Genomic DNA, 12,500 nt, shown 5'->3' on the forward strand with positions numbered 1-12,500 from the left:
GGCGGCAAAGAGTGCCCCTCTGAGGATATAGATGTTCCGTTCCGCCGCACAATGGTGACGGTGACCGCTGCCTGCGGTGGCAACGCTGGGCAGAGTCGATACTCGCCGTGTGGTGGAAGGTAAACATTATGCGGTACATCAGTACTTTCCTAATAGTTCGGTCGTCTCACGGCACTGCTTAGTAAATGATGCAAGGCCACATATAGATGATTTATGCGAATGTCCCTATACGTGCTGTAAGACTGGGCACACAACGTGAATCGCACGTCAGCCAGACACTCGAACATGCACCACTCTCGGCCTGCAACGGAGACACACAATACGTAAACATCTGGAATGCGACAATGTCGAGTGCATCCTCTCTGCCACATTGCACCGTCGACACTATGATAACCAGAGCAGTAGGTCCACCTATAAAAGCACAATACCCCACTCCTCCGACAACTACCATTGCTCAGATAAATCAACACCACCAACACACATCCTACACAGAGGGGCACCAAATATCATCCCCCGCCCTCGTGTTATACCACATGAAAAATTGCAGAAGTGAGAGACACACATCCGCCAGCCTCTTGCTACAAGCATCGAACCGACGTGACGTATCTGACGGTGACTCAGGCATCCGCGTACTGCCACCACTATCCACCCCCCCCCCTCTCTCTCTGCACCCTTCCCACACAATACCAAATTTAACCAACTTTATCGCTTAACCTAACTGTGGCTGTACCACATTATCGCTTAACCTAACTGTGGCTGTACCACATTATCGCTTAACCTAACTGTGGTTGTACCACATTATCGCTTAACCTAACTGTGGTTGTACCACATTATCGCTTAACCTAACTGTGGTTGTACCACATTATCGCTTAACCTAACTGTGGTTGTACCACATTATCGCTTAACCTAACTGTGGTTGTACCACATTATCGCTTAACCTAACTGTGGTTGTACCACATTATCGCTTAACCTAACTGTGGTTGTACCACATTATCGCTTAACCTAACTGTGGTTGTACCACATTATCGCTTAACCTAACTGTGGTTGTACCACATTATCGCTTAACCTAACTGTGGTTGTACCACATTATCCCTTAACCTAACTGTGGTTGTACCACATTATCCCTTAACCTAACTGTGGTTGTACCACATTATCCCTTAACCTAACTGTGGTTGTACCACATTATCCCTTAACCTAACTGTGGTTGTACCACATTATCCCTTAACCTAACTGTGGTTGTACCACATTATCCCTTAACCTAACTGTGGTTGTACCACATTATCCCTTAACCTAACTGTGGTTGTACCACATTATCCCTTAACCTAACTGTGGTTGTACCACATTATCCCTTAACCTAACTGTGGTTGTACCACATTATCCCTTAACCTAACTGTGGTTGTACCACATTATCCCTTAACCTAACTGTGGTTGTACCACATTATCCCTTAACCTAACTGTGGTTGTACCACATTATCCCTTAACCTAACTGTGGTTGTACCACATTATCCCTTAACCTAACTGTGGTTGTACCACATTATCCCTTAACCTAACTGTGGTTGTACCACATTATCCCTTAACCTAACTGTGGTTGTACCACATTATCCCTTAACCTAACTGTGGTTGTACCACATTATCCCTTAACCTAACTCAAGTTGTCCCTTAACCTAACTCAAGTTGTCCCTTAACCTAACTCAAGTTGTCCCTTAACCTAACTCAAGTTGTCCCTTAACCTAACTCAAGTTGTCCCTTAACCTAACTCAAGTTGTCCCTTAACCTAACTCAAGTTGTCCCTTAACCTAACTCAAGTTGTCCCTTAACCTAACTCAAGTTGTCCCTTAACCTAACTCAAGTTGTCCCTTAACCTAACTCAAGTTGTCCCTTAACCTAACTCAAGTTGTCCCTTAACCTAACTCAAGTTGTCCCTTAACCTAACTCAAGTTGTCCCTTAACCTAACTCAAGTTGTCCCTTAACCTAACTCAAGTTGTCCCTTAACCTAACTCAAGTTGTCCCTTAACCTAACTCAAGTTGTCCCTTAACCTAACTCAAGTTGTCCCTTAACCTAACTCAAGTTGTCCCTTAACCTAACTCAAGTTGTCCCTTAACCTAACTCAAGTTGTCCCTTAACCTAACTCAAGTTGTCCCTTAACCTAACTCAAGTTGTCCCTTAACCTAACTCAAGTTGTCCCTTAACCTAACTCAAGTTGTCCCTTAACCTAACTCAAGTTGTCCCTTAACCTAACTCAAGTTGTCCCTTAACCTAACCCACGTTGTCCCTTAACCTAACCCACGTTGTCCCTTAACCTAACCCACGTTGTCCCTTAACCTAACCCACGTTGTCCCTTAACCTAACCCACGTTGTCCCTTAACCTAACCCACGTTGTCCCTTAACCTAACCCACGTTGTCCCTTAACCTAACCCACGTTGTCCCTTAACCTAACCCACGTTGTCCCTTAACCTAACCCACGTTGTCCCTTAACCTAACCCACGTTGTCCCTTAACCTAACCCACGTTGTCCCTTAACCTAACCCACGTTGTCCCTTAACCTAACCCACGTTGTCCCTTAACCTAACCCACGTTGTCCCTTAACCTAACCCACGTTGTCCCTTAACCTAACCCACGTTGTCCCTTAACCTAACCCACGTTGTCCCTTAACCTAACCCACGTTGTCCCTTAACCTAACCCACGTTGTCCCTTAACCTAACCCACGTTGTCCCTTAACCTAACCCACGTTGTCCCTTAACCTAACCCACGTTGTCCCTTAACCTAACCCACGTTGTCCCTTAACCTAACCCACGTTGTCCCTTAACCTAACCCACGTTGTCCCTTAACCTAACCCACGTTGTCCCTTAACCTAACCCACGTTGTCCCTTAACCTAACCCACGTTGTCCCTTAACCTAACCCACGTTGTCCCTTAACCTAACCCACGTTGTCCCTTAACCTAACCCACGTTGTCCCTTAACCTAACCCACGTTGTCCCTTAACCTAACCCACGTTGTCCCTTAACCTAACCCACGTTGTCCCTTAACCTAACCCACGTTGTCCCTTAACCTAACCCACGTTGTCCCTTAACCTAACCCACGTTGTCCCTTAACCTAACCCACGTTGTCCCTTAACCTAACCCACGTTGTCCCTTAACCTAACCCACGTTGTCCCTTAACCTAACCCACGTTGTCCCTTAACCTAACCCACGTTGTCCCTTAACCTAACCCACGTTGTCCCTTAACCTAACCCACGTTGTCCCTTAACCTAACCCACGTTGTCCCTTAACCTAACCCACGTTGTCCCTTAACCTAACCCACGTTGTCCCTTAACCTAACCCACGTTGTCCCTTAACCTAACCCACGTTGTCCCTTAACCTAACCCACGTTGTCCCTTAACCTAACCCACGTTGTCCCTTAACCTAACCCACGTTGTCCCTTTGCCTAACATAGTTCACTGCTCGGAATCTCTGGTGTCGTTGTTATCCTCATGTAGATGTCTTGCGAGTGTTGCTTACTTTCCACATATTCCCGCTATCCACTGTCAATTGTACTGCAATAGGACTATATCGCCCCCCCCCCCTCCCTCTGTCCCCCTCTTTGTGTCTCTGTCCTCTCAAGCTGGTCGGTCTGGCGTTTGAGTGTTAAATGAGCCTCGCAGCTGTTCAGTTGCATTCAGATGTCGACGCCCTCAGTGTACGTCGTGGTATGGTCTGTGTCCATTGTCCGCTGATGTCGTACGCGTAACCCACACGCTGTACCGATCATCGGTCGTTACGTACAGAGTGAAGTAGTGTGATACGTGTGACCGTACGCTGGCTGTGCCCAACGGTGTCGAATCTCAATTTCCATATGATGTGCTCGATGCTACTTGTCTCGTCTCCCAATAACAGCTAGGTTGCACTGTGGTACGCCGTAGAGGCGTGTGGGAGGAACGTACGAACGCATTGTATGTCACCCTGGGTCGCTGGGGGTGGTGGTGCGGTGAGTCAGGTCAGGTCAGGTCAGCGTGAGCCGTCTGATGTAGTGACGCGTGTATTCCGACTTTGTCGTATTGCCTCACACAAAGTGCTACCCTGGTGGACCGCGTTCCATATCTGGGACATGCCGCAGATGCCGGTTGACAGTGGATCGCGGAAGGGACATCGCATACGTGCGCGGGCCACCTTCCACGTGTTCTCTTCTGCACATGTCGCAGTGTGTATGTGGTCTGATGTAGCGTGTCGTGACACATGACATCCTGGCATGCAAGAATTGTTGAATTCGCAAATGTAGGTGGACATCTACGTTTACTGCCCAAGATACGCAAATGAACTGGAAATCCGTTGTTGAGCGGTTGTTCACGCTGGAGGTGAATCTGTGATGGCGACGATCGGTACAGCTATTAACCGGTTGTTTCAGCGGTACCCGCCACATCCACACACGTGACTAGGCCCATGTGGGTATGAAGCGATACGCGGCGGTGGCTTGGTGGGACTGTTCCCGGCCGGTGAAGGGGGGCCGCCCGGCGTGTTGGCCGCGCGCTGCGTGGGCGCACGCGCAACAGGCGGCTGGTGGGGGGCGCCGAGTGGCAGGAGCGCCAGCCGACGGGCCCGGCAGGCGGCGCAGCTACGCTGCGGCGCACCCTGCACGCGGCGCCTGGCGGCCAAAGTTGGTTCAGCCGAGCCCGGTGCGAAGCGCGGTGGACATCTGCAGTGTGCTGGTCTGATTGAGGACTGTGTGCGTTGAGGATGCGCCGCCGCCTGGCACTCGGCGCCGCGACGCCGTCTGCTGCTCGGTCGCCCCAGCGGTTCTCGCAGGTGGTTTGTATCGCAGTTGTGCGGACGTGTTGGCGCGTGCGCTGTGCTGGGAGAGTTCGCTTCTGCACCCAAGTGGGGCTTTGCCCTTGTGTGGCGCTGGCGTTGGAGCTGCCGGTCACCATAGGTGGCGCGTGTTGTCTCCCGCCGGCAATGCCACGACAGCACGCTCCCGGGCCTCTGTCGGCAGCGGCAAGCTCAGTTGGGAGCAAGGGTGTTCTCACTAAAACCGTCTACTCGCCTAACTCCGGGCGATTGCGCCTCTCTCGAAACCGACCAAGTACCTAGGACGGCGCTGCGCGCCGCCGGGACCTGAGAGGGTTTCGAGGTGTATCGTGCAGGGGAGCTCGGCCTCCTCCTGTTTGCAGAATAATTGAGCGGACGCTTGCGTGTTCGCGCGGGCCCCCGGGACACACTCCCGGGCGGCCGGCTGCTCAGCTCTAGTTGACGCAGCTCCCTGGTTGATCCTGCCAGTAGTCATATGCTTGTCTCAAAGATTAAGCCATGCATGTCTCAGTACAAGCCGCATTAAGGTGAAACCGCGAATGGCTCATTAAATCAGTTATGGTTCCTTAGATCGTACCCACGTTACTTGGATAACTGTGGTAATTCTAGAGCTAATACATGCAAACAGAGTCCCGACCAGAGATGGAAGGGACGCTTTTATTAGATCAAAACCAATCGGATTGGCTTGTCTGGTCCGTTTGCCTTGGTGACTCTGAATAACTTTGGGCTGATCGCACGGTCCTCGTACCGGCGACGCATCTTTCAAATGTCTGCCTTATCAACTGTCGATGGTAGGTTCTGCGCCTACCATGGTTGTAACGGGTAACGGGGAATCAGGGTTCGATTCCGGAGAGGGAGCCTGAGAAACGGCTACCACATCCAAGGAAGGCAGCAGGCGCGCAAATTACCCACTCCCGGCACGGGGAGGTAGTGACGAAAAATAACGATACGGGACTCATCCGAGGCCCCGTAATCGGAATGAGTACACTTTAAATCCTTTAACGAGTATCTATTGGAGGGCAAGTCTGGTGCCAGCAGCCGCGGTAATTCCAGCTCCAATAGCGTATATTAAAGTTGTTGCGGTTAAAAAGCTCGTAGTTGGATTTGTGTCCCACGCTGTTGGTTCACCGCCCGTCGGTGTTTAACTGGCATGTATCGTGGGACGTCCTGCCGGTGGGGCGAGCCGAAGGGGTGCTTTCGCGTCCCGAGGCGGACCCCGTTTAAATCCTACCAGGGTGCTCTTTGTTGAGTGTCTCGGTGGGCCGGCACGTTTACTTTGAACAAATTAGAGTGCTTAAAGCAGGCAAGCCCGCCTGAATACTGTGTGCATGGAATAATGGAATAGGACCTCGGTTCTATTTTGTTGGTTTTCGGAACCCGAGGTAATGATTAATAGGGACAGGCGGGGGCATTCGTATTGCGACGTTAGAGGTGAAATTCTTGGATCGTCGCAAGACGAACAGAAGCGAAAGCATTTGCCAAGTATGTTTTCATTAATCAAGAACGAAAGTTAGAGGTTCGAAGGCGATCAGATACCGCCCTAGTTCTAACCATAAACGATGCCAGCCAGCGATCCGCCGCAGTTCCTCCGATGACTCGGCGGGCAGCCTCCGGGAAACCAAAGCTTTTGGGTTCCGGGGGAAGTATGGTTGCAAAGCTGAAACTTAAAGGAATTGACGGAAGGGCACCACCAGGAGTGGAGCCTGCGGCTTAATTTGACTCAACACGGGAAACCTCACCAGGCCCGGACACCGGAAGGATTGACAGATTGATAGCTCTTTCTTGATTCGGTGGGTGGTGGTGCATGGCCGTTCTTAGTTGGTGGAGCGATTTGTCTGGTTAATTCCGATAACGAACGAGACTCTAGCCTGCTAACTAGTCGCGTGACATCCTTCGTGCTGTCAGCGATTACTTTTCTTCTTAGAGGGACAGGCGGCTTCTAGCCGCACGAGATTGAGCAATAACAGGTCTGTGATGCCCTTAGATGTTCTGGGCCGCACGCGCGCTACACTGAAGGAATCAGCGTGTCTTCCTAGGCCGAAAGGTCGGGGTAACCCGCTGAACCTCCTTCGTGCTAGGGATTGGGGCTTGCAATTGTTCCCCATGAACGAGGAATTCCCAGTAAGCGCGAGTCATAAGCTCGCGTTGATTACGTCCCTGCCCTTTGTACACACCGCCCGTCGCTACTACCGATTGAATGATTTAGTGAGGTCTTCGGACTGGTACGCGGCATCGACTCTGTCGTTGCCGATGCTACCGGAAAGATGACCAAACTTGATCATTTAGAGGAAGTAAAAGTCGTAACAAGGTTTCCGTAGGTGAACCTGCGGAAGGATCATTACCGACTAGACTGCATGTCTTTCGATGTGCGTGTCGTGTCGCGCAACACGCTACCTGTACGGCAGTGGCCGTGCGCCGCGTGCGGAACCACGCGTGCCTCTCAAAACTAGCGGAAGTGTTGTTGTTGTTGTTGTTGTGTGGTACGAGCGCTGAAGCTCTGGAGCGGCTGGCCTGCGGTACCTGGCGCCTGGCGCCGGTTTTGAATGACGTTCGCCCGAGTGCCTGTCCGCTCCGGTGTGGAGCCGTACGACGCCCATCGGCTGTGAGGCCGTTGGACACAAAAAAAATAGTGGAACAGGGGCCGTCAGACGCCTCAGTCCCGCAAATGCTACTGTCTTGAAAGAGACAGTGGGAGACTGAAAAGAGGAGGCGGCGGCGGCGGCCGGGCGCGCAGTCTACTGCCGCTCTACAGCGTATCACTTTGCGGCCGGCGTCGGCGGCGTTGGCGTCGGGTGGGTGCCGGCCGGAGTGTGGTCCGCCTTCGTCGTGGCCCGCGCCCCCTGGTAGCATAGCGTCCACCGCAGTACGGTGAACTACAATACCCCGCACACTATGGATGTGAAATAAAATATAATAACACATGATGCTTCGTAAGAAAATAGACTTGGGATAGGGTGTGTCGTTGGCAAGTCCCCGGGGCGGTTAGTGTGGGTGGTGATAAGTCGTTAGGGGAGGGTGAGGGTACGGCCACCTATGGGAATGTGCGTGAACTGCGCGAGGCAGAGTGGCAAAAGACGGCATCGCCATCTATGAAGATAGGACGGAAGCACGTGCAATGCCAACAGTACGTGCGCCATCTGTAGGTGCCCCGCGACATGACGTGGTGCAACGACGGTACCGCCACCTGGGGGAGGCCACGCGGACTAAGCCATGTATGGGGCCCACAGTGCTCATTTGCCGAGCCCACCCACACAAAACCTGCACCCCCCTCCAGCGCAGGAGCCGCAACCCGGGTGCGTACGCCGCACCAAGTGCTCCACCCGCGACCGTACGTGCCCCGCCGAAATCGCAACTCCGGCGGATGAACGGCGGACTTTTCTCGCAGTCGTAAGTTGCAATCCACCCCTATATCTTGCGTCTCATGAAGAGTTATATCAAGTATGCCAAATTCCCGCTGTCCCTATACATGCGGTAAGTTCGTCGTGGCCGCTGGCCGGCAGGCCGCGAGACCTGACGCCCGGCGGCAAAGAGTGCCCCTCTGAGGATATAGATGTTCCGTTCCGCCGCACAATGGTGACGGTGACCGCTGCCTGCGGTGGCAACGCTGGGCAGAGTCGATACTCGCCGTGTGGTGGAAGGTAAACATTATGCGGTACATCAGTACTTTCCTAATAGTTCGGTCGTCTCACGGCACTGCTTAGTAAATGATGCAAGGCCACATATAGATGATTTATGCGAATGTCCCTATACGTGCTGTAAGACTGGGCACACAACGTGAATCGCACGTCAGCCAGACACTCGAACATGCACCACTCTCGGCCTGCAACGGAGACACACAATACGTAAACATCTGGAATGCGACAATGTCGAGTGCATCCTCTCTGCCACATTGCACCGTCGACACTATGATAACCAGAGCAGTAGGTCCACCTATAAAAGCACAATACCCCACTCCTCCGACAACTACCATTGCTCAGATAAATCAACACCACCAACACACATCCTACACAGAGGGGCACCAAATATCATCCCCCGCCCTCGTGTTATACCACATGAAAAATTGCAGAAGTGAGAGACACACATCCGCCAGCCTCTTGCTACAAGCATCGAACCGACGTGACGTATCTGACGGTGACTCAGGCATCCGCGTACTGCCACCACTATCCACCCCCCCCCCTCTCTCTCTGCACCCTTCCCACACAATACCAAATTTAACCAACTTTATCGCTTAACCTAACTGTGGCTGTACCACATTATCGCTTAACCTAACTGTGGCTGTACCACATTATCGCTTAACCTAACTGTGGTTGTACCACATTATCGCTTAACCTAACTGTGGTTGTACCACATTATCGCTTAACCTAACTGTGGTTGTACCACATTATCGCTTAACCTAACTGTGGTTGTACCACATTATCGCTTAACCTAACTGTGGTTGTACCACATTATCGCTTAACCTAACTGTGGTTGTACCACATTATCGCTTAACCTAACTGTGGTTGTACCACATTATCGCTTAACCTAACTGTGGTTGTACCACATTATCGCTTAACCTAACTGTGGTTGTACCACATTATCGCTTAACCTAACTGTGGTTGTACCACATTATCCCTTAACCTAACTGTGGTTGTACCACATTATCCCTTAACCTAACTGTGGTTGTACCACATTATCCCTTAACCTAACTGTGGTTGTACCACATTATCCCTTAACCTAACTGTGGTTGTACCACATTATCCCTTAACCTAACTGTGGTTGTACCACATTATCCCTTAACCTAACTGTGGTTGTACCACATTATCCCTTAACCTAACTGTGGTTGTACCACATTATCCCTTAACCTAACTGTGGTTGTACCACATTATCCCTTAACCTAACTCAAGTTGTCCCTTAACCTAACTCAAGTTGTCCCTTAACCTAACTCAAGTTGTCCCTTAACCTAACTCAAGTTGTCCCTTAACCTAACTCAAGTTGTCCCTTAACCTAACTCAAGTTGTCCCTTAACCTAACTCAAGTTGTCCCTTAACCTAACTCAAGTTGTCCCTTAACCTAACTCAAGTTGTCCCTTAACCTAACTCAAGTTGTCCCTTAACCTAACTCAAGTTGTCCCTTAACCTAACTCAAGTTGTCCCTTAACCTAACTCAAGTTGTCCCTTAACCTAACTCAAGTTGTCCCTTAACCTAACTCAAGTTGTCCCTTAACCTAACTCAAGTTGTCCCTTAACCTAACTCAAGTTGTCCCTTAACCTAACTCAAGTTGTCCCTTAACCTAACTCAAGTTGTCCCTTAACCTAACTCAAGTTGTCCCTTAACCTAACTCAAGTTGTCCCTTAACCTAACTCAAGTTGTCCCTTAACCTAACTCAAGTTGTCCCTTAACCTAACTCAAGTTGTCCCTTAACCTAACCCACGTTGTCCCTTAACCTAACCCACGTTGTCCCTTAACCTAACCCACGTTGTCCCTTAACCTAACCCACGTTGTCCCTTAACCTAACCCACGTTGTCCCTTAACCTAACCCACGTTGTCCCTTAACCTAACCCACGTTGTCCCTTAACCTAACCCACGTTGTCCCTTAACCTAACCCACGTTGTCCCTTAACCTAACCCACGTTGTCCCTTAACCTAACCCACGTTGTCCCTTAACCTAACCCACGTTGTCCCTTAACCTAACCCACGTTGTCCCTTAACCTAACCCACGTTGTCCCTTAACCTAACCCACGTTGTCCCTTAACCTAACCCACGTTGTCCCTTAACCTAACCCACGTTGTCCCTTAACCTAACCCACGTTGTCCCTTAACCTAACCCACGTTGTCCCTTAACCTAACCCACGTTGTCCCTTAACCTAACCCACGTTGTCCCTTAACCTAACCCACGTTGTCCCTTAACCTAACCCACGTTGTCCCTTAACCTAACCCACGTTGTCCCTTAACCTAACCCACGTTGTCCCTTAACCTAACCCACGTTGTCCCTTAACCTAACCCACGTTGTCCCTTAACCTAACCCACGTTGTCCCTTAACCTAACCCACGTTGTCCCTTAACCTAACCCACGTTGTCCCTTAACCTAACCCACGTTGTCCCTTAACCTAACCCACGTTGTCCCTTAACCTAACCCACGTTGTCCCTTAACCTAACCCACGTTGTCCCTTAACCTAACCCACGTTGTCCCTTAACCTAACCCACGTTGTCCCTTAACCTAACCCACGTTGTCCCTTAACCTAACCCACGTTGTCCCTTAACCTAACCCACGTTGTCCCTTAACCTAACCCACGTTGTCCCTTAACCTAACCCACGTTGTCCCTTAACCTAACCCACGTTGTCCCTTAACCTAACCCACGTTGTCCCTTAACCTAACCCACGTTGTCCCTTAACCTAACCCACGTTGTCCCTTAACCTAACCCACGTTGTCCCTTAACCTAACCCACGTTGTCCCTTAACCTAACCCACGTTGTCCCTTAACCTAACCCACGTTGTCCCTTAACCTAACCCACGTTGTCCCTTAACCTAACCCACGTTGTCCCTTTGCCTAACATAGTTCACTGCTCGGAATCTCTGGTGTCGTTGTTATCCTCATGTAGATGTCTTGCGAGTGTTGCTTACTTTCCACATATTCCCGCTATCCACTGTCAATTGTACTGCAATAGGACTATATCGCCCCCCCCCCCCTCCCTCTGTCCCCCTCTTTGTGTCTCTGTCCTCTCAAGCTGGTCGGTCTGGCGTTTGAGTGTTAAATGAGCCTCGCAGCTGTTCAGTTGCATTCAGATGTCGACGCCCTCAGTGTACGTCGTGGTATGGTCTGTGTCCATTGTCCGCTGATGTCGTACGCGTAACCCACACGCTGTACCGATCATCGGTCGTTACGTACAGAGTGAAGTAGTGTGATACGTGTGACCGTACGCTGGCTGTGCCCAACGGTGTCGAATCTCAATTTCCATATGATGTGCTCGATGCTACTTGTCTCGTCTCCCAATAACAGCTAGGTTGCACTGTGGTACGCCGTAGAGGCGTGTGGGAGGAACGTACGAACGCATTGTATGTCACCCTGGGTCGCTGGGGGTGGTGGTGCGGTGAGTCAGGTCAGGTCAGGTCAGCGTGAGCCGTCTGATGTAGTGACGCGTGTATTCCGACTTTGTCGTATTGCCTCACACAAAGTGCTACCCTGGTGGACCGCGTTCCATATCTGGGACATGCCGCAGATGCCGGTTGACAGTGGATCGCGGAAGGGACATCGCATACGTGCGCGGGCCACCTTCCACGTGTTCTCTTCTGCACATGTCGCAGTGTGTATGTGGTCTGATGTAGCGTGTCGTGACACATGACATCCTGGCATGCAAGAATTGTTGAATTCGCAAATGTAGGTGGACATCTACGTTTACTGCCCAAGATACGCAAATGAACTGGAAATCCGTTGTTGAGCGGTTGTTCACGCTGGAGGTGAATCTGTGATGGCGACGATCGGTACAGCTATTAACCGGTTGTTTCAGCGGTACCCGCCACATCCACACACGTGACTAGGCCCATGTGGGTATGAAGCGATACGCGGCGGTGGCTTGGTGGGACTGTTCCCGGCCGGTGAAGGGGGGCCGCCCGGCGTGTTGGCCGCGCGCTGCGTGGGCGCACGCGCAACAGGCGGCTGGTGGGGGGCGCCGAGTGGCAGGAGCGCCAGCCGACGGGCCCGGCAGGCGGCGCAGCTACGCTGCGGCGCACCCTGCACGCGGCGC

General features: G+C 51.4%; 1 non-coding gene across 1 annotated transcript; it reads left to right on the top strand.

Annotated features, from left to right (window-relative positions):
- Window positions 1–5,230: 5,230 nt before the first annotated feature.
- On the top strand, window positions 5,231–7,123 carry LOC126331799 (small subunit ribosomal RNA). The gene has a single exon (XR_007563481.1). It is a non-coding gene; the product is annotated as a small subunit ribosomal RNA (ribosomal RNA).
- Window positions 7,124–12,500: the final 5,377 nt, after the last annotated feature.

Source organism: Schistocerca gregaria, unplaced genomic scaffold (genome assembly GCF_023897955.1).
Source record: "Schistocerca gregaria isolate iqSchGreg1 unplaced genomic scaffold, iqSchGreg1.2 ptg001404l, whole genome shotgun sequence".
Classification (NCBI taxonomy): Eukaryota; Metazoa; Arthropoda; class Insecta; order Orthoptera; family Acrididae; genus Schistocerca; species Schistocerca gregaria.